Raw genomic sequence first — 20738 nt, forward strand, 5'->3', positions numbered from 1 at the left:
ATCTACATGATATAATGCAGATTTTAAAAACAACAAAAATTTTTTCACCATCATGTTTTACATTAACACAAACTTGTTTTTCATTTACTTTTTCGTGTGATTTTATGCAAGATGATGCTGTCAATGGCATATACGAGGGCAGTTCAATAAGTAATGCAACACATTTTTTTTCTCGACCAATTTTGGTTGAAAAAACCGGAAATTCCTTGAGGAATATTTTCAAACATTCCCACTTAGTCTCGTATAGTTTCATTGACTTCCGACAGGTGGCAGCGCTGTACGGAGATGTTAAAATGGCGTCTGTAACGGATGTGCGTTGCAAACAATGGGCAGTGATCGAGTTTCTTTTGGCGGAAAACCAGGGCATCTCAGATATTCATAGGCGCTTGCAGAATGTCTACGGTGATCTGGCAGTGGACAAAAGCACGGTGAGTCGTTGGGCAAAGCGTGTGTCATCATCCCCGCAAGGTCAAGCAAGATTGTCTGATCTCCCGTGTGCGGGCCGGCCGTGCACAGCTGTGACTCCTGCAGTGGCGGAGCGTGCGAACACACTCGTTCGAGATGATCGACGGATCACCATCAAACAACTCAGTGCTCAACTTGACATCTCTGTTGGTAGTGCTGTCACAGTTGTTCACCAGTTGGGATATTCAAAGGTTTGTTCCCGCTGGGTCCCTCGTTGTCTAACTGAACACCATAAAGAGCAAAGGAGAACCATCTGTGCGGAATTGCTTGCTCGTCATATGGCTGAGGCTGACAATTTCTTGTCAAAGATTGTAACAGGCGATGAAACATGGGTTCATCACTTCGAACCTGAAACAAAACGGCAATCAATGGAGTGGCGCCACACCCACTCCCCTACCAAGAAAAAGTTTAAAGCCATACCCTCAGCCGGTAAAGTCATGGTTACAGTCTTCTGGGACGCTGAAGGGGTTATTCTGTTCGATGTCCTTCCCCATGGTCAAACGATCAACTCTGAAGTGTATTGTGCTACTCTTCAGAAATTGAAGAAACGACTTCGGCGTGTTCGTAGGCACAAAAATCTGAACGAACTTCTCCTTCTTCATGACAACGCAAGACCTCACACAAGTCTTCGCACCCGAGAGGAGCTCACAAAACTTCAGTGGACTGTTCTTCCTCATGCACCCTACAGCCCCGATTTCGCACCGTCGGATTTCCATATGTTTGGCCCAATGAAGGACGCAATCCGTGGGAGGCACTACGCGGATGATGAAGAAGTTATTGATGCAGTACGACGTTGGCTCCGACATCGACCAGTGGAATGGTACCGTGCAGGCATACAGGCCCTCATTTCAAGGTGGCGTAAGGAAGTAGCATTGAATGGAGATTACGTTGAAAAATAGTGTTGTGTAGCTAAAAGATTGGGGAATAACCTGGTGTATTTAAATGCTGAATAAAACAACCCCTGTTTCAGAAAAAAAATGTGTTGCATTACTTATTGAACTGCCCTCGTACACTCCTGGAAATTGAAATAAGAACACCGTGAATTCATTGTCCCAGGAAGGGGAAACTTTATTGACACATTCCTGGGGTCAGATACATCACATGATCACACTGACAGAACCACAGGCACATAGACACAGGCAACAGAGCATGCACAATGTCGGCACTAGTACAGTGTATATCCACCTTTCGCAGCAATGCAGGCTGCTATTCTCCCATGGAGACGATCGTAGAGATGCTGGATGTAGTCCTGTGGAACGGCTTGCCATGCCATTTCCACCTGGCGCCTCAGTTGGACCAGCGTTCGTGCTGGACGTGCAGACCGCGTGAGACGACGCTTCATCCAGTCCCAAACATGCTCAATGGGGGACAGATCCGGAGATCTTGCTGGCCGGGGTAGTTGACTTACACCTTCTAGAGCACGTTGGGTGGCACGGGATACATGCGGACGTGCATTGTGCTGTTGGAACAGCAAGTTCCCTTGCAGGTCTAGGAATGGTAGAACGATGGGTTCGATGACGGTTTGGATGTACCGTGCACTATTCAGTGTCCCCTCGACGATCACCAGTGGTGTACAGTCAGTGTAGGAGATCGCTCCCCACACCATGATGCCGGGTGTTGGCCCTGTGTGCCTCGGTCGTATGCAGTCCTGATTGTGGCGCTCACCTGCACGGCGCCAAACACGCATACGACCATCATTGGCACCAAGGCAGAAGCGACTCTCATCGCTGAAGACGACACGTCTCCATTCGTCCCTCCATTCACGCCTGTCGCGACACCACTGGAGGCGGGCTGCACGATGTTGGGGCGTGAGCGGAAGACGGCCTAACGGTGTGCGGGACCGTAGCCCAGCTTCATGGAGACGGTTGCGAATGGTCCTCGCCGATACCCCAGGGGCAACAGTGTCCCTAATTTGCTGGGAAGTGGCGGTGCTGTCCCCTACGGCACTTCGTAGGATCCTACCGTCTTGGCGTGCATCCGTGCGTCGCTGCGGTCCGGTCCCAGGTCGACGGGCACGTGCACCTTCCGCCGACCACTGGCGACAACATCGATGTACTGTGGAGACTTCACGCCCCACGTGTTGAGCTATTCGGCGGTACGTCCACCCGGCCTCCCGCATGCCCACTATACGCCCTCGCTCGAAGTCCGTCAACTGCACATACGGTTCACGTCCACGCTGTCGCGGCATGCTACCAGTGTTAAAGACTGCGATGGAGCTCCGTATGCCACGGCAAACTGGCTGACACTGACGGCGGCGGTGCACAAATGCTGCGCAGCTAGCGCCATTCGACGGCCAACACCGCGGTTCCTGGCGTGTCTGCTGTGCCATGCGTGTGATCATTGCTTGTACAGCCCTCTCTCAGTGTCCGGAGCAAGTATGGTGGGTCTGACACACCGGTGTCAATGTGTTCTTTTTTCCATTTCCAGGAGTGTATCTGTTGAATGCTAACTGAAGGCCAATAGCTCTATTTAATGTCCATCCCAATCCTTATGCTTGAAAATTAGATAATTTTGTTAAAATAACTTGGTTTTCAGTCTAGAAGTTTTCAATCAAATCCTTCTCTGTAGTAATAGTATAAGTTTATGTTTGTTGTCCTAACTTCTGAACTTTTTCATTCGTCTGCAATCTGTACTCACAAAAGAAATAAAAATTTATTTTCGAAGCATTAAATAGTTTTATATTTTCCTTAACTATTATCATATTTTTGTGGTTTGACCACATTAAACAAATGATTAGGCTCATTTGATGTTATATATTTTACAAGTTATAGTTTACAACATTGCAATGTGTTTTAAAATGTTGAATCAGCTAGGTAATCTCTAATTGTTTTTCTGTCTCTTTCCTCTCAAATATGGAATTATAAAACTGAAATATTCCTTTCAGCAGTTTATATTCTTTATTTAGAAAAAATTCATCATCATTTCCTGTCTTATGAAACGGTAGTAGTGTCCAAGGGTCTTTTGAATATAAGAATGTCTTTTAATAATATAATAAAATCAGATTTTCTAAATTTATGATATCCCCACAAATTATTCCTTCAACAACAGTCATGAAGGTGAGCAACTGCGAATTGCTCTACTTATTAGAGATAAGAAAACATTAGAGTTTGGAAAATGGCTTCCGTTTTCATTTAATTTTTACTCTTATTCGTCCATAAATGTTCAGCATGTCTTCTACTTGTCAAATCTTGCATTTACTTGAGAGCTACTCCTAGGATGTGTGAGTTAAATGAAGAAAAGTACCCTCTTTAACTTCTTAATAACTGATACATTTGTAATTATATTATGATAATCATCAATTTTCAGGAATAACAGTATTTTAGAATGCTCCTCACATGGAATTTGTTTTAAATGTTTGTTATAAAAGTCAGATGTAATATTTTTCCTACATACAAAAAGACACTTAAATACATTCATTTCTTTGATAGTTTCTAATACATTTTCTTCACATATGTGAATATTTATTCTTTATATATTAATGTGAGTGAATGTTATCAATTGACTTTTCCCTTTCACAAATATTACACTTCTTGGATATAAATGCTTCCATGTATTGAGATAATTTTTATTAGTTTGGTTAAAATTACTATTTAATAAATACAATGGAGATGCATAAGTTATTACAATTGGTAAAGAAAAATGCAGAAAGATATAAAGTAAAAAATTATCATTCTGTTATCGAGGAAACAAAAATTAAGGAACATTTTGAGAAAGAAATTAGAAAAATTAAAGATGAATGTATAACAATTACTCATTAAGAGAATATGTTCTCATATGAGAAACATATTGAATATTGGGCAAAGAAACAGCAAAATTATAGTCACCATAGCTAAACTTTTTATGATTTAGCATGCTCTTTTACAGCGATTTTAATACAAGAGATAGTAAAAGATTTAGAAACAGGATTTAATTTTTATGGCCAACCAAGTAGTACTTGAAGGATTAACTTTATTCCACAATATAAGGAAAAGTTCATTTTAATAAATGAGCCATCCTTCATGTTGCTGTGGACTAGATCACTGTATAGATAAAATATTTACAATCGCAATTTTATTTCTATCACAAGCATTTCTTCCCCATGAACCATGGACCTTGCCATTGGTAGGGAGGTTGCGTGCCTTAGTGATACAGATGGCCGTACCGTAGGTGCAACCACAATGGGGGGGTATCTGTTGAGAGGCCAGACAAATGTGTGGTTCCTGAAGAGAGGCAGCAGCCTTTTCAGTAGTTGAAGGGCAACAGACTGGATGATTGACTGACCTGGCCTTGCAACATTAACCAAAACGGCCTTGCTGTGCTGGTACTGCGAACGGCTGAAAGCAAGGGGAAACTACAGCCGTTATTTTTTCTGAGGGCATGCAGCTGTATGATGAGATGTATGACGAGATAAAAGAAATTATTCAGGTAGTGAAGGGAGACGAAAATTTAATAGTCATGGGTGACTGGAATCCGTCAGTAGGAAAAGGGAGAGAAGGAAACATAGTAGGTGAATATGGATTGGGGGGAAGAAATGAAAGAGGAAGCCACCTTGTAGAATTTTGCACAGAGCATAACGTAATCATAACTAACACTTGGTTCAAGAATCATAAAAGAAGGTTGTATACCCGGAGGAATCCTGGAGATACTAAAAGGTATCAGATAGATTTTATAATGGTAAGACAGAGATTTAGGAACCAGGTTTTAAATTGTAAAACATTTCCAGGAGCACATGTGGATTCTGACCACAATCTATTGGTTATGAACTGTAGATTGAAACTGAAGAAACTGCAAAAAGGTGGGAATTTAAGGAAATGGGACTGGGATAAACTGAAAGAACCAGAGGTTGTAGAGAGTTTCAGGGAGATCATAAGGCAACAATTGACAGGAATGGGGGAGTGAAATACAGTAGAAGAAGAATGGGTAGCTCTGACGGATGAAGTAGTGAAGGCAGCAGAGGATCAAGTAGGTAAAAAGACGAGGGCTAGTAGAAATCCTTGGATAACAGAAGAAATATTCAATTTAATTAATGAAAGGAGAAAATATAAAAATGCAGTAAATGAAGCAGGCAAAAAGGAATACAAACATCTCAAAGATGAGATCGACAGGGAAGAAAAATGGCTAAGCAGGGATGGCTAGAGGACAAATGTAAGGATGTAGAAGCTTGTCTCACTAGGGGTAAGATAGATACTGCCTATAGGAAAATTAAGGAGACCTTTGGAGAGAAGAGAAACGCTTGTACGAATATCAAGAGCTCAGATGGCAACCCAGTTCTAAGCAAAGAAGGGAAGGCAGAAAGGTGGAAGGAGTATATAGAGGGTTTATACAAGGGCGATGTACTTGAGGACAATATTATGAAAATGGAAGAGGATGTAGATGAAGACGAAATGGGAGATAAGATACTGCATGAAGAGTTTGACAGAGCACTGAAAGACCTGAGTCGAAACAAGGCCCCGGGGGTAGACAACATTCCATTAGAACTACTGATGGCCTTGGGAGAGCCAGTCATGACAAACCTCTACCATCTGGTGAGCAAGATGTATGAGACAGGCGAAATACCCTCAGACTTCAAGAAGAATATAATAATTCCAATCCCAAAGAAAGCAGGTGTTGACAGTTGTGAAAATTACCGAACTATCAATTTAATAAGTCACAGCTGCAAAATCCTAATGCGAAATCTGTACAGATGAATGGAGAAAGTGGTAGAAGCCAAGCTTGGGGAAGATCAGTTTGGATTCCGTAGAAATGTTGGAACACGTGAGGCAATACTGACCTTACGACTTATCTTAGAAGAGAGATTAAGAACAGGCAAACCCACGTTTCTAGCATTTGTAGACTTAGTGAAAGCTTTTGGCAATGTTAACTGGAATACTCTCTTTCAAATTCTGAAGGTGGCAGGGGTAAAATACAGGGAGCGAAAAGCTATTTACAATTTGTACAGAAACCAGATGGCAGTTACAAGAGTCGAGGGGCATGAAAGGGAAGCTGTGGTTGGGAAAGGTGTGAGACAGGGTTGTAGCCTCTCCCAGATGTTATTCAATCTGTATATTGAGCAAGAAGTGAAGGAAACAAAAGAAAAATTCGGAGTAGGTATTAAAATTCATGGAGAAGAAGTAAAAACTTAGAGGTTCGCCGATGATATTGTAATTCTGTCAGAGACAGCAAAGGACTTGGAAGAGCTGTTGAACGGAATGGACAGTGCCTTGAAAGGAGGATATAAGATGAACATCAACAAAAGCAAAACGAGGATAATGGAATGTAGTCAAATTAAATCGGGTGATGCTAAGGGAATTAGATTAGGAAATGAGACACTTAAAGTAGTAAAGGAGTTTTGCTATTTAGGGAGTAAAATAACTGATGATGGTCGAAGTAGAGAGGATATAAAATGTAGACTGGCGATGGCAAGGAAATCGTTTCTGAAGAAGAGAAATTTGTTAACATCGAGTATAGATTTGTCAGGAAGTCGTTTCTGAAAGTATTTGTATGGAGTGTAGCCAAGTGTGGAAGTGAAACATGTACGATAACTAGTTTGGACAAGAAGAGAATAGAAGCTTTCGAAATGTGGTGCTACAGAAGAATGCTGAAGATAAGGTGGATAGATCACATAACTAATGAGGAGATATTGAATAGGATTGGGGAGAAGAGAAGTTTGTGGCACAACTTGCCTAGAAGAAGGGATCGGTTGGTAGGACGTGTTTTGAGGCATCAAGGAATCACAAATTTAGCATTGGAGGGCAGCGTGGAGGGTAAAAATCGTAGAGGGAGACCTAGATATGAATACACTAAGCAGATTCAGAAGGATGTATGTTGCAGTAAGTACTTGGAGATGAAGAAGCCTGCACAGGATAGAGTAGCATGGAGAGCTGCATCAAACCAGTCTCAGGACTGGAGACCACAACAAAACGAATGCAGCTTTACTGTATGGATAAATGATGATGGCGTCCTCTTGGGTAAAATATTCTGGAGGTAACATAGTCCCCCATATGGATCTCTGGGCGGGGACTACTCAAGAGGATGTCGTTATCAGGATAAAGAAAACTGGCGTTCTACGGATCGGAGCGTGTAACGACATATCCCTTAGCCAGGCAGGTAGATTAGAAAATTTAAAAAGGGAAATGGATAGGTTAAAGTTAGATATAGTGAGAATTAGCGAAGTTCAGTGGTAGGAGGAACAAGACTTTCGGTCAGGTGAATACAGTGTTATAAACACAAAATCAAGTACGGGTAATGCAGGAGTAGGTTTAATAATGAATAAAAAAATAGGTTTGCGGGTAAGCTACTACAAACAGCATAGTGAACGTATTATTGTGGCCAAGATACACAAGAAGCCCACCCCTACTACAGTAGTACAAATTTATATGCCAACTAGCTCTGCAGATGATGAAGAAATTTAAGAAATGTATGATGACATAAAAGAAATTATTCAGGTAGTGAAGGGAGACGAATATTTAACAGACATGGGTGACTGGAATTCGAGAGTAGGAAAAGGGAGAGAAGGAAACGTAGTAGCTGAACATGGATTGGGGCTAAGAAATGAAAGAGGAAGCCATCTGGTAGAATTTTGCACAGAGCATAACTTAATCATAGCTAACACTTGGTTCAAGAATCATCAAAGAAGATTGTATACATGGAAGAATCCTGGAGAAACTAGAAGGTATCAGATAGATTGTATAATGGTAAGACAGAGATGTAGGAACCAGATTTTAAATTGTAAAACATTTCCAGGGGCAGATGTGGACTCTGACCACAATCTATTGGTTATGAACTGTAGATTAAAACTGAAGAAACTGCAAAAAGGTGGGAATTTAAGGAGATGGGACCTGGATAAACTGAAAGAAACAGAGGTTGTACAGAGTTTCAGGGAGAGCATAAGGGAACAATTGACAGGAATGGGGGAAAGAAGTACAGCAGAAGACGAATGGGTAGCTCTGAGAGATGAAGTAGTGAAGGCAGCAGAGGATCAAGTAGGTAAAAAGACGAGGGCTAGTAGAAATCTTTGGGTAACAGACAAAATATTGAACTTAATTGACGAAAGGAGAAAATATAAAAATGCAGTAAATGAAGCAGGCAAAAAGGAATATAGACGACTCAAAAATGTGATCGACAGGAAGTGCAAAATGGTTAAGCAGGGATGGCTAGAGGACAAATGTAAGGATGTAGAGGCTTATCTCACTAGGGGTATGATAGATACTGCCTACAGGAAAATTAAAGAGACCTTTCGAGAAAATGAATATCAAGAGCTCAGATGGAAACCCATTTCTAAGCAAAGAAGGGAAAACAAAATTCTCAATGTTCTCTCTTGTTTGTTGTACATATTGTACTACATATAACTTTGCCATATTTCTCTGAATTTCGAATATTTTGCATCATTTTAAATTGTCGAATGCTTTTTCCAGGTCGACAAATCTTATGGGTGTATCCTGATTTCTATTCAGGCTTGCTTCCATTATCAACCGCAAAGTAAGAACTGCTTCTGTGGTGCCTTCACCTTCCTTAAAGCCAAACTGGTCGACATCTAACTGATCCTCAATTTACTTATCCATTCCTCACTATATGATTCATGTCAGCAAATCGGGTGCATGAGCTGTTTAAGCTGAGTGACAAGTCTCTACACTCGCAGAGGCCTTCAGTGTAGTCTTGCCATCTATCCACTCTCTCCTCTGCATTTAACAGTGAGATTCCCTTTGCACTCTTCATATTACCACCCTTCCTGTGGTTAGCACACTGGACTCGCATTCGGGAGGACGACGGTTCAATCCCGCGTCCGGCCATCCTGATTTAGGTTTTCCGTGATTTCCCTAGATCACTTCAGGCAAATGCCAGGATGGTTCCTTTGATAAGGCACGGCCGATTTCCTTCCCCATCCTTCCCTAATTCGAGCTTGTGCTCCGTCTCTAATGACCTAGTTGTGGAAGGGACGTTAAACACTAATTTCCTCCTCCTCCTCCTCCACCCTTCCTTTTGGTTTTGCCGAAAGTTGTTTTGACTTTTGTATATGCTGAGACAGTCCTTCCAATAGTCATTTCTTTTTCGATTTATTAACATTTCTCACGTAACCATTTTGCCTTAGTTTCCCAGCAGTTCGTCTATAGTTCATTCCTACGTGACTTGTATTTCAATATACCTGAATTTCCGTGAACATTTTTATATTTTCTTCTTTCATCGATCAACTGAAGTATTTCTTCTGCTACCCATGGTTTCTTCACAGTTACCTTCTTTGTGCCTACGATTTTCTTTCCAACTTCTGTGATCAAACTTTTTAGAGATGCCCATTCGTCTTCAACTAATTTGCCTACTGAACTATTCAGTATCGCAGTGTCTAGAGGCTCAGTGAACTCCAAGCGTATTCCTTCATTCCTTAGCATGTCCATATCCCACTTCTTTGTTCACTGATTCTTTCTCTCGTAACCTTTCCTTCTACTCCCTCCCTTACAGTTCCATTTCAATCCGCCATGACTATTGTATTTTCATTTCCATTTACCTACTGAATTACCCGTTTAATATCCTCATCTACTTTCGCTATATCTTCTCCTGTGCCTACGACGTCAGCATCTATCGTGTTGGTGTTGGTCTACTGTTGATTCTCTTGAGAACAGAAACAAACGCCAACAACAATAGCCCAGATATATATGCAGGTAGAGAATGGAGAGATATAGCAAGTATATGAGGATGTTGTACTTGTTATGGTCTTCAGTCCAGAGACTGGTTTGATGCAGCTCTCAATGCTACTATATCGTGTGCAAGCTTCTTGATGTCCCAGTAGTTACTGCAACCTACATCCTTCTGAATATGTTTAGTGTATTCATCTTTTGGTCTCCCTCTACGATTTTTACCCTCCACGCTGCCCTCCGACACTAAATTGGTGATCCCTTGATGCCTCACAATATGCCCTACCAACCGATCCCTTCTCCTACTCAAGTTGTGCCACAAATTTCTCTTCTCTGCAATTCTATTGAATACCTCCTCATTAGTTATGTGATCTACCCATCTAATCTCCTGTAGCACCACATTTCGAATACTTCTATTCTCTTCTTGTCTAAACTATTTATCGTCCACGTTTCACTTCCTTACAAGGCTACACTCCATAGAAATACTTTTAGGAACGACTTCCTGACACTTAAATCTATACTCGATGTTAACAAATTTCTCTTCTTCAGAAACGCTTTCCTTGCCATTGCCAGTCTACATTTTATATCCTTTCTACTTCGACCATCATCAGTTATTTTGTTCCCCAAATAGCAAAACTCATTTACTACTTTAAGAGTCTCATTTCCTAAACTAATTCCCGCAGCATCATCCGATTGAATTTGACTACATTCCATTATATTCGTTTTGCTTTTGCTGATGTTCATCTTATATCCTCCTTTCAAGACACTGTCCATTCCATTCAGCTGCTCTTCCAGGTCCTTTGCTGTCTCTGACAGAATTACAATGAAATCGGCGAACCTCAAAGTTTTTATTTCTTCTCCATGGATTTTAATACCTACTCCGAATTTGTCTTTTGTTACCTTTACTGCTTGCTCGATATACAGATTGAATAACATCGGGAGTGGGCTACAACGCTGTCTCACTCCCTTCCCAACCACTGAATCCCTTTCTTGCCCCTGGACTCTTATGACTGCCATCTGGATTCTGTACAAATTGTAATGAGCGTTTCGCTCCCTGCATTTTACCCCTGCCACCTTCAGAATTTGAAAGAGAGTATTCCAGTCAACATTGTCAAAAGCTTTCTCTACAAATGCTAGAAACGTATCTTATTCTAAGATAAGTCGTGGGGTCAGTATTGCCTCGCGTGTTCCAAGATTTCTACGGAATCCAAACTGATCTTCCCCGAGGTCGGCTTCTACGAGTCTTCCAAGCGTCTGTAAAGAATTCGTGTTAGTATTTTGTAGCCGTGGCTTATTAAACTGATAGTTCGGTAATAACCATACAGTAAAGCTGCATGCCCTCGGGAAAAATTACGGCTGTAGTTTCCCCTTGCTTTCAGCCGATCGCAGTACTAGCACAGCAAGGCCGTTTTGGTTAGTGTTACAAGGCCAGAACAGTCAATCGTCCAGACTGTTGCTCCTGCAACTATTGAAAAGACTGCTCCCCATCTTCAGGAACCACACGTCTGTCTGGTCTCTCAACAGATACCCCTCCGCTGTGGTTGCACCTACGGTACGGCTACCTGAATCGCTGAGGCACGCAAGTCTCCCCACCAACGGCAAGGTCCATGGCTCATGGGGGGATAGTGAATGGGTAATCCACTACAAGCAATTGGTGGTACAAGCAACAAATAATTAAACAGCGTCGGATGTTATTTTCTGCGACCTATCTACGGAATTTGACAATGTGACTCAGTATTTTCCTAAACAAATTTATGTTTTGGGGGATCCTTTGTGTAGACAACCAATGGATAATGTCATATCCAGCCAAATTAAAGAAAAGACTTGTACTTAGTAAGTCAATCATTGTCGTCTGGGAACATTACTCTGACTGGGAAAATATCTGAGGTCCTCTTCTGTTCCTCACATATTTATTTATTTACACGTTAAGTTCCGTAGAATCGCATTGAGGAGCAAATCTCCAAGGTCATGGAACGTGTCAGTACACGCAATTACGACATAAAAGTAATAACAGATAAAAATAAAATGTTTATGAACACAAAAAAGTCAAGTCATAAGTTTCAGTAAAGGCAGTGATCAATTTTTCAAGAAATCCAACGTGCACTCGGTTTGTCTGCCGGGGGGGCCTCATCCAAGATGTGGAGGCGGTCTTGCCTGCGGCTATCTAGCGTACGGGGTGCAGTCGTCTGCAAGTAGATGTTCACGTCGGCACCAATGATACCTGTCACTTGGGTTCTGAGGCGATCCTCAGTTCGTAAAGGCGGCTGGCCGATTTGGTGAAGACCGCTGGCCTCGCACGCGGGGTGCAAGCAGAGCTCTCTATTTGCAGCATCGTTCCCAGAGTGGATCGGGGTCCTTTGGTTTGGCACCGAGTGGAGGGTCTCAACCAGAGGCTTCGTCGACTCTGTGACGGTCTTGGCTGTAGATTTCTAGACTTGCGCTATTGGGTGGGGAATTGTAGGACGCCCCTAGATGTGTCAGGGGTGCACTATACAAAGGAAGCGGCTACTCGGGAGCAGAGTACTTGTGGCGTGCACATGGTTTTTTTTTAGGCTAGGCAGAAGTGCGAGGTGTCCTGATGAACACTCACCAGTCGACGTGCAGGCAGGGAAATCAGGACGCGCTCAGTATAAACATACTTCAGCTATCAAGATATTAGCAGTAAATTTTCAGAGTGTTCGTAATAAAGTTCCTGAATTTACTGCCCTCCAGGAAGCGTGTGGTTGGCAATTTATTCTCGGGACTGAGACTTGGCTGAACCCTGAGATAGGAAGTTCTGAAATAATTTGTGAGGGTTGGAACGTGTATCGGAAAGACAGATTAGACACCGTAGGAGTTTGTGTCTTCATTGCAGTTGACAAAATATTGTGTCCACTGAGTGTGATTGTGAAGTTATCTGGACACGTTTAACAGGGCTAGGGCAAATAAAGTTAATTGTGGGGTGTTATTACCTGCCACTAGGTTCCACCGTGACAGTTCTAGAATTATTCAGAGGGAGTCTACATTCTGTATCGCAGCAGTACCCGGATCATGCTATATTAGTCGGAGGCGACTTCAACCTACCTAGTATAGACTGGGATGTCTATGGATTCATTACAGGTGGTACAGACAAGGCACCGTGTGAATTACTTTTGAACACATTATCCGAAAACTGTCTTGAGCAGCCAACGCGTATTGGAAATATTTTATATCTGGTAGCCACGAACAGACCAGACATCATCGACGGTGTCAGTGTTGAAACAGGGATTAGTGATCATGATGTTGTCATTACGACTATGGTTACGAAAGTTAAAAAGTCGGTCAAGAAGGCTAGGAGAGTATTCTTACTAGAAAGAGCGGATAAGCAGTTGTTAGCATCCCACTTAGTAAATGAATCGACTTCATTTACTTCCGGTACGATGGACGTGGAAGAATTATGGGCAAATTTTAAACACATTGTAAATCACGCATTGTACAAAGTGGGTTACGGACGGAAAAGACCCACCGTGGTTTAACAGCGCAATTCGGAGAATGCTCAGGAAGCAAAGGCAGTTGCACTAGCGGTACAAGAAACAGCGGAAGAATAAGGACAGGCAGAAGTTAGTAGAGATTCGTGCTGCTGTAAAAGGAGCGATGGGCGAAGCATTCAACCACTACCACCGTCATACCTTAGCAAAAGATCTTGCTGAAAACCCAAGGAAATTCTTGTCTTACGTAAAATCGGTAAGCGGGTCGAAGGCTTCCATCCAGTCACTCACTGATCGGTCTGGCCTGGCAACGGACGACAGCAAAACGAAAGCTGAAATTTTGAATTTATCATTTGAGAAATCTTTCACGCAGCAGGATCGTACAAACATACCGCCGTTTGAGTATCGTACAGATTCCCGTATGGAGGACATAGTGATAGACATTCCTGGGGTTATGAAGCATCTGAATGCGTTGAAAATAAATAAATCACCAGGTCCTGATGGGATTCCAATTCGGTTTTACAAAGAGTACTCTACTGCATTGGCACCTTACTTAGCTTGCATTTATCGCGAATCTCTTGCCCAACGTAAAGTTTCGAGCGATTGGAGAAAAGCGCAGGTGACGCCTGTATATAAGAAGGGTAGAAGGACGGATCTTCAAAATTACAGACCAATATCCTTAACGTCGGTTTGTTGCAGGATTCTCGAACATATTCTCAGTTCGAATATAATGAATTTCCTTGAGACAGACAAGATGCTATCCATGCATCAACACGGCTTTAGAAAGCATCGCTCCTGCGAAACGCAACTCGCCCTCTTTTCACATAATACCTTGCGAACCATGGATGGAGGGTATCAGACGGATGCCATATTCCTTGACTTCCGGTAAGCGTTTGACTCGATGTCCCACTGCAGACTCCTAACTAAGGTGCGAGCATACGGGATTGGTTCCCAAATACGTAAGAGGCTCGAAGACTTTTAAGTAATAGAACCAAGTACGTTGTCCTCGATGTTGAGTGTTCATCAGAGGTGAGGGTATAATCTGGAGTGCCCCAGGGAAGTGTGGTAGGTCCGCTGTTGTTTTCTATCTACATAAATGTGCGGCTGTTTGCTGTTGATGCTGTGGTGTACGGGAAGGTGTCGTCGTTGAATGACTGTAGGAGGATACAAGATGACTTCTTCAGGATTTGTGATTGGTGTAAAGAACAACAGCTAACTCTAGATATACATAAATGTAAATTAATGCAGATTAATAGGAAAAATAATCCCGTAATGTTTCAATACTCCATTAGTAGTGTAGCGCGTGACACAGTCATGTCGATTAAATAGCTGGGTGTAACATTGCAGAGCGATATGAAGTGGGACAAGCATGTAATGGCAGTTGTGGGGAAGGCGGATAGTTGTCTTCGGTTCATTGGTAGAATTTTGGGAAGATGTCGTTCATCTGTAAAGGAGACCGCTTATAAAACACCAATACGACCTATTCTTGAGTACTGCTCGAGCGTTTGGGATCCCTAACAAGTGGTATTGAGGGAGGACATAGAAGCAATTCAGAGGCGGGCTGCTAGATTTGTTACTGGTAGGTTTGATTATCACGCGAGTGTTACGGAAATGCTTCAGAAACTCGTGTGGGAGTCTCTAGAGGAAGGCAGGCGTTCTTTTCGTGAATCGCTACTGAGGAAATTTAGTGAACCAGCAGTACAATTTTACTGTCACCAACTTACATTTCGGGGAAAGACCACAAAGATAAGAGAGATTAGGGCTCGTACAGAGGCATATAGGCAGTCATTTTTCCCTCGTTCTGTTTGGGAGTGGAACAGGGAGAGAAGATGCTAGTTGTGGTACGAGGTATCCTCCGCCACGCACCGTATGGTGGATTGCGGAGTATGTATGTAGATGTAGGTGTAGATGAACTCCTCAACAGAGTAGAAGGAGTGACACACGAGGAAACTCTTCAGTACAAATTTGAGAGCGCGTGCGTTACTGCTAAGATTTTTGAATTCTTGTGGAAGTTTAATGACAACGGATGCAGCAGTATACTGCTTAAGTTAGTGACATCAGCAAACAGAAATATTTTGGAGTTACATGTAATACTACAGGGCATATCATTGTTTGAATAAGTAACGGGATTGGCCTCAACACTGATTTCTGGTGCACCCCACCCCCCCTCCCCCACTTGGCAGTACCCCGCCCAGACCCCACATCACAGCCATTCTCAACGCTGTGAATAATGACCTTTTGCTGTCTGTTGTTAAAGTAAGAAGTGAACCAATTGTGAGCTACTCCCTGTATTCCATAATGGTCCCACTTCTGGAGAAATATTTTGTGATCAACACATTCAAACCCCTTAGTTAAATAAAAAAATCATGACTAGGGTTCGAAACATTTTTTTAACCCATCCAGTACCTCGTAGAGAAAAGAGGATATAGCACTTTCAGATATTAAACGACTTATAAAGCCGAACTGTACAGCTGATAGCAAATTGTGTGATATAAAATGATCAATTATCTTTACATACACTGCCTTTTAATTACTTTTACAAACACTGATGGCATAGAAATACGTCTAAAATTGTCTACATTATCCCTTTCTCCCTTTTTATAATGCGGCTTTACTACTGAGTACTTTAATCGTTCAGGAAATTGACCATTCCTCAAGGAAAAATTACAAATATGGCTAAGTACAGGTCTAACATGTGCAGCACAGTTTAATATTCTGCTAGGCACTCCATCATATCCATGAGAGTCCTTAGTCTTCAGTGATTTAATTATTGACTCGATCTCCTCCCTATAAGTATCTAAAGAAGTATTTCAGGCATCAGTCTTGGAAAGGCATTTTCCAAAAGAGTTATATGTTTCTCTGTAGAAACAAAATTTTTATTTAGTTCGCCAGCAGTGCTCAGAAAATGATCGTTAAGTGCTGCACATATATCTGACTTATGAATAACAGAAATATTTATACTACGAACTCACTTTATATTGTCGACCTTCTGCTGCTGTCCAGACACTTCCTTCATAATTCACCATATGGTTTTAATTTTATCCTGTGATTTAGCTTTTCTATTTGGGCATCACGTACTGTTTGCCTTCCTACTAACATTTTTAAACACCTTCCAATTCCGTTTGTAATGGGCTACTGTAGCTTGATTATGACTGCTTCTTACATTTTGATATCGTTCCCACATTGCTCTACATAATATCCTTATTCCACTTGTCAGCCACCCACGCTGCCTTTTACTGTTCGTACCCCATTTAGAACATTCAAACCGAAGGCAACTCTCAAAGAGCATGAGAAATTTGTCAAGGAAAACAATACAGTTGTCATCTATGTTATCAGCACTACAATCATCCTGCCACTCTTGTTCTTTGACAAGCTCTAAAAAAACTCTCTGTAGCCCCTGGATTATCATTCCTACATAGTTTGTAATTATATGTGACATATGATTGAGTACAAAAGCCTGTTAGTGTCAAAATTTGGCATCATGGTCTGAAAGACCATTTAACCTTTTATTAACAGAATGCCCATCTAGTAATGAAGAATGAATAAGAATATTGTCTATGGCTGTGCTATTGTTCCCCTGAACACTAGTTGGAAAAACACAGCCTGCATCAGATCATATGAATTTAGGAGATCTACCAACATCCTTTTTCTTAGGCATCCACAAACGGAATTAACATTGAAGTCATACATATAACTAATATCTGATACTTCTTATAAAACGAATCAAATACCCTCTCTAGCTTTAGCAGAAATGATTTCAAGTCAGTGTTAGGGGACCTATAAACAACTCAAATTAGATGTCTAGTTTCATTAAATTCAATTGCCCCTGTGCAACATTCAAATATCTGTTCAGTGCAGTGCTGTGATACGTCTAAGGACTCAAATGGAATATTGTTTTCTATGTACATGGTCACTCGGCCATCCTGCAAGGAACTCCTTGAAAAACAGCCACACATACAAGTATCAGAGCTACTTCTTTTTGCAGGTAACATTGGTATTGTAATCAATCGAAGCATGCATACAGAAACAGAATAAATGGTAAAACATATTATTAAAAGTATCATTGACTGGTTTTCTGTGAATGATCTCACTCTCAATTTTAAAAAGTCACAACATATTCATTTCTGCACGTCTAGGGGTGCTACACCAATGATAAGTGTAAGATGTAGTAAGCAAACAGTTAATATGGTTAAACAAACTCTTAAGTGATAATGTTGATGAGAATTTGAACTACAAAAAGCACATTTTGGAACGGGTAAAAGACAGTTGCACTTAGAATTGCTGCAAATCTTTGAGAGAGACAAATCAGTAAGCTGACATATTTGGCATATTTTAGGTCAATAGTGTCATGTGAGACAATGTTCTGTGGTACCTCATCTTTAAGAAATAAAGTTTTCGTTACCCAAAAACGAGCTGTAAGAGTAACATTTGGTGCTCACCTACGACAGCCTTGCTGCCATCTTTGTGAGGAGTTGGACATTCTGATCACTGCTTTGCAATATATTTATTCCCTCATGAAGTTTGTTGTAAATAATAAACTGCACTTTAAAGGAAAAAGATGTGCACGATTATAATACCAGAAGGAAAAATAACATTCAGTACTCCACATTAACGTCTTTGGCACAATAAGCATTGCACAATGCACAACTAAAACTTTCACTGTAGCTTGTAGTGTAAATGTGTCTCACGACTCCATAGAATATTGCCTGGCCACATGCCAACTTCGATCAATGCCAGAAACTGAATAGCAAATTGAAAACATTCCTACAGATCACGAGGTTTCAGTTGCTTCAACATCCGTATCTTGTACAGGTACCAATGTCAAACAGATCGCAAAACTTTCCATATTGTTGACCATGGGATAGATAATTCTCGTGACACAGCATGAACGCTAGCACTACCCAGGGTACATGCTGCATGGTCAGTTACAGGAACAGCAACCTCATCAAAACCTTCCACTGGAATAGGGCCCCTTTCTCTTCCACGTGCCACACCAAGCTCACCCATGACATCGAACCTTTCCTCAGTCATTTCATTCAGCAATACTCTCTCAATGGAGTACTGTAATTACTGCCATTCCAATAAAACACTTTCACTAACAGTGCACAGTCTCTCTTCTCTATAGCCATACTGTTCACTCATGTTATGGCTTCTCAAATGACAGCGTGGATGTCATACCGCCATTCAAACACTGTAAAGCGCCAGAGTTGCACCTGGCGTCCACTATCGGAACTAATTTGTTCTCCAGCGTAAATTGGTTCAGCATTAACTCGTTAGCCAGCCGGTGTAGTCGGGCGGTTCTAGGCGCTACAGTCTGCAACCGCATAACCACTATGGTCGCAGGTTCGAATCCTGCCTCGGGCATGTGTGTGATGTCCTTAGGTTAGTTAGATTTAAGTAGTTCTAAGTTCTAGGGGACTGATGACCTCAGATATTAAGTCCCATAGTGCTCGGAGCCATTTGAACCATTTGATTCACTCGTAGGCATATTTACAATGTTTCGCTGCCATATGATAACAGTAGGACACACTGGACCTTCCATGAGTAGCTGCACTTTAATCATAAACACACGGTATGTGGAACGAAGTGAGGAAACCTCAGGATATTAGAGCTACTACCTCGAGTAGTGTGGGTGGTGATGCCATGCGCTGGGACATCGTGCAGGCACGATAGAAACTCTGATCAGCTGGATGGTATGTTAGATTGTGGAGAGCTTGTTATCTGGGTCCTCTCAGCAGCTATATGGGGGAAAGTAGGAAAACGTTGGGATACGCAACAGGAGGACTTGTCCTCCAAAGTCATTCAACACCTGTGCTATGCAGAAACAACCTCACGATGTTCACTTAGAACACCTTCAGTTTCAGCAGTCTGGAGGGTGGTCCTGTGTGCTGAGGTCATCAACAGTCACGAAAAAACCCTTTTCAGCTTGATGATATATAGGGTGGTCGACAGTGAACTGTTCTCCATTTACTCCCAGTGACCTTAGGATGTTGGCCAGGAGAACGCTCATCGTCAGCAGTGCTATGGCCCTGCAGAGACATGCACGAGACTGACCAGCAGAGTGGTATTGTAGGCTGGTGGTGAGGTCATTGTTCTCAAGTTCCTCCCAGGATCTGTGCAGCGGCAAGCAAAGACACCTCTGTATATTGGCTAGAATGTCTTTCGGCTTCAGCAATGTGAAAGGTAGTCCTTAAGTGCTGCACCTGTGAAAAGGTTCAAAGGAGACATCAGAACCACTTTGGAATATTTGCCAGAAATGCCTTCAGTACTATTGAGAGTGTTTCTATGTACCGGAAGTCTGCAGAGGCACGTAAGAGGACTGAAAATCTGGATGCTATGTAGCTGATAGAGATTGCATTGCTCTCCAGGTTCTCACAGCAAAAATTTGTGGAAAAAGCGGAAGCAGCGCAGAACATTCTTGAGGAAGACCTACAGATCCAGGAGTGTTTTGTGCGGTCATATTTCCTGGGATCTAGCAGAGGCTCTTGGCTTTTGTTAAGATCAATGCAATCCTTTCAATTAAGTATCTCTTTATTGGCTATAATACAACAATATATCTCCAAACAAAAATTTTTATAGGCTGCCAGTAACTCTCTCTACAACCATCTAAATACTACCTCCAAAAACTGAACTACAAGAACAGAAACATCAAAATGTTTGCAAGTTAGCAGACCTTTGCAAAGCCAAGCAGACGAACATCTCATCGACGATACTTCCCTGTATACATGACCTTGGTAGCGGGTACGACGAAAGTTACTGGAACGCCAAATAAACAACAAGTTATTAGAGGTCCCACGGGATTTAGAGTGTAATTTTGATTTTAATGTTAATATAAGTTCAGCTGCTGGAGGTGCATGACTATGGTGGTGGTTGTAGGTAGGGTTGCAGATTTTGAAGTTTTAGAAGCATTTGTAGACAGACGTAAAAGAACATGAAAGATATCGATGAAGCTACAGACCATTAATCTATCCAGACTTAATGGTCTGTAGCCTGATGGAGAGCGCATTGTCCTCTGAGTCATCCCAGTGGCTGGGCAGCAGGAAGGTGAAGTGTCTCAGGATAATGGGCTGGTCGATCTTAAATTTCAGCAGCGAACCATGCAGAAACTTGCAGGAGACCATCCTCCACTTGACAGTGTGTTCACTGACAAAGTGAGTGTTGACATTCTCAGGAGCTTTGAGCCAGAATGAAAACCATCTCAGGACACCGTCCAATATGACGATTAGCAATCTTGAGAGTGGTC

This window comes from Schistocerca serialis, chromosome 10 (assembly GCF_023864345.2).
Source record: "Schistocerca serialis cubense isolate TAMUIC-IGC-003099 chromosome 10, iqSchSeri2.2, whole genome shotgun sequence".
NCBI lineage: Eukaryota > Metazoa > Arthropoda > Insecta > Orthoptera > Acrididae > Schistocerca > Schistocerca serialis.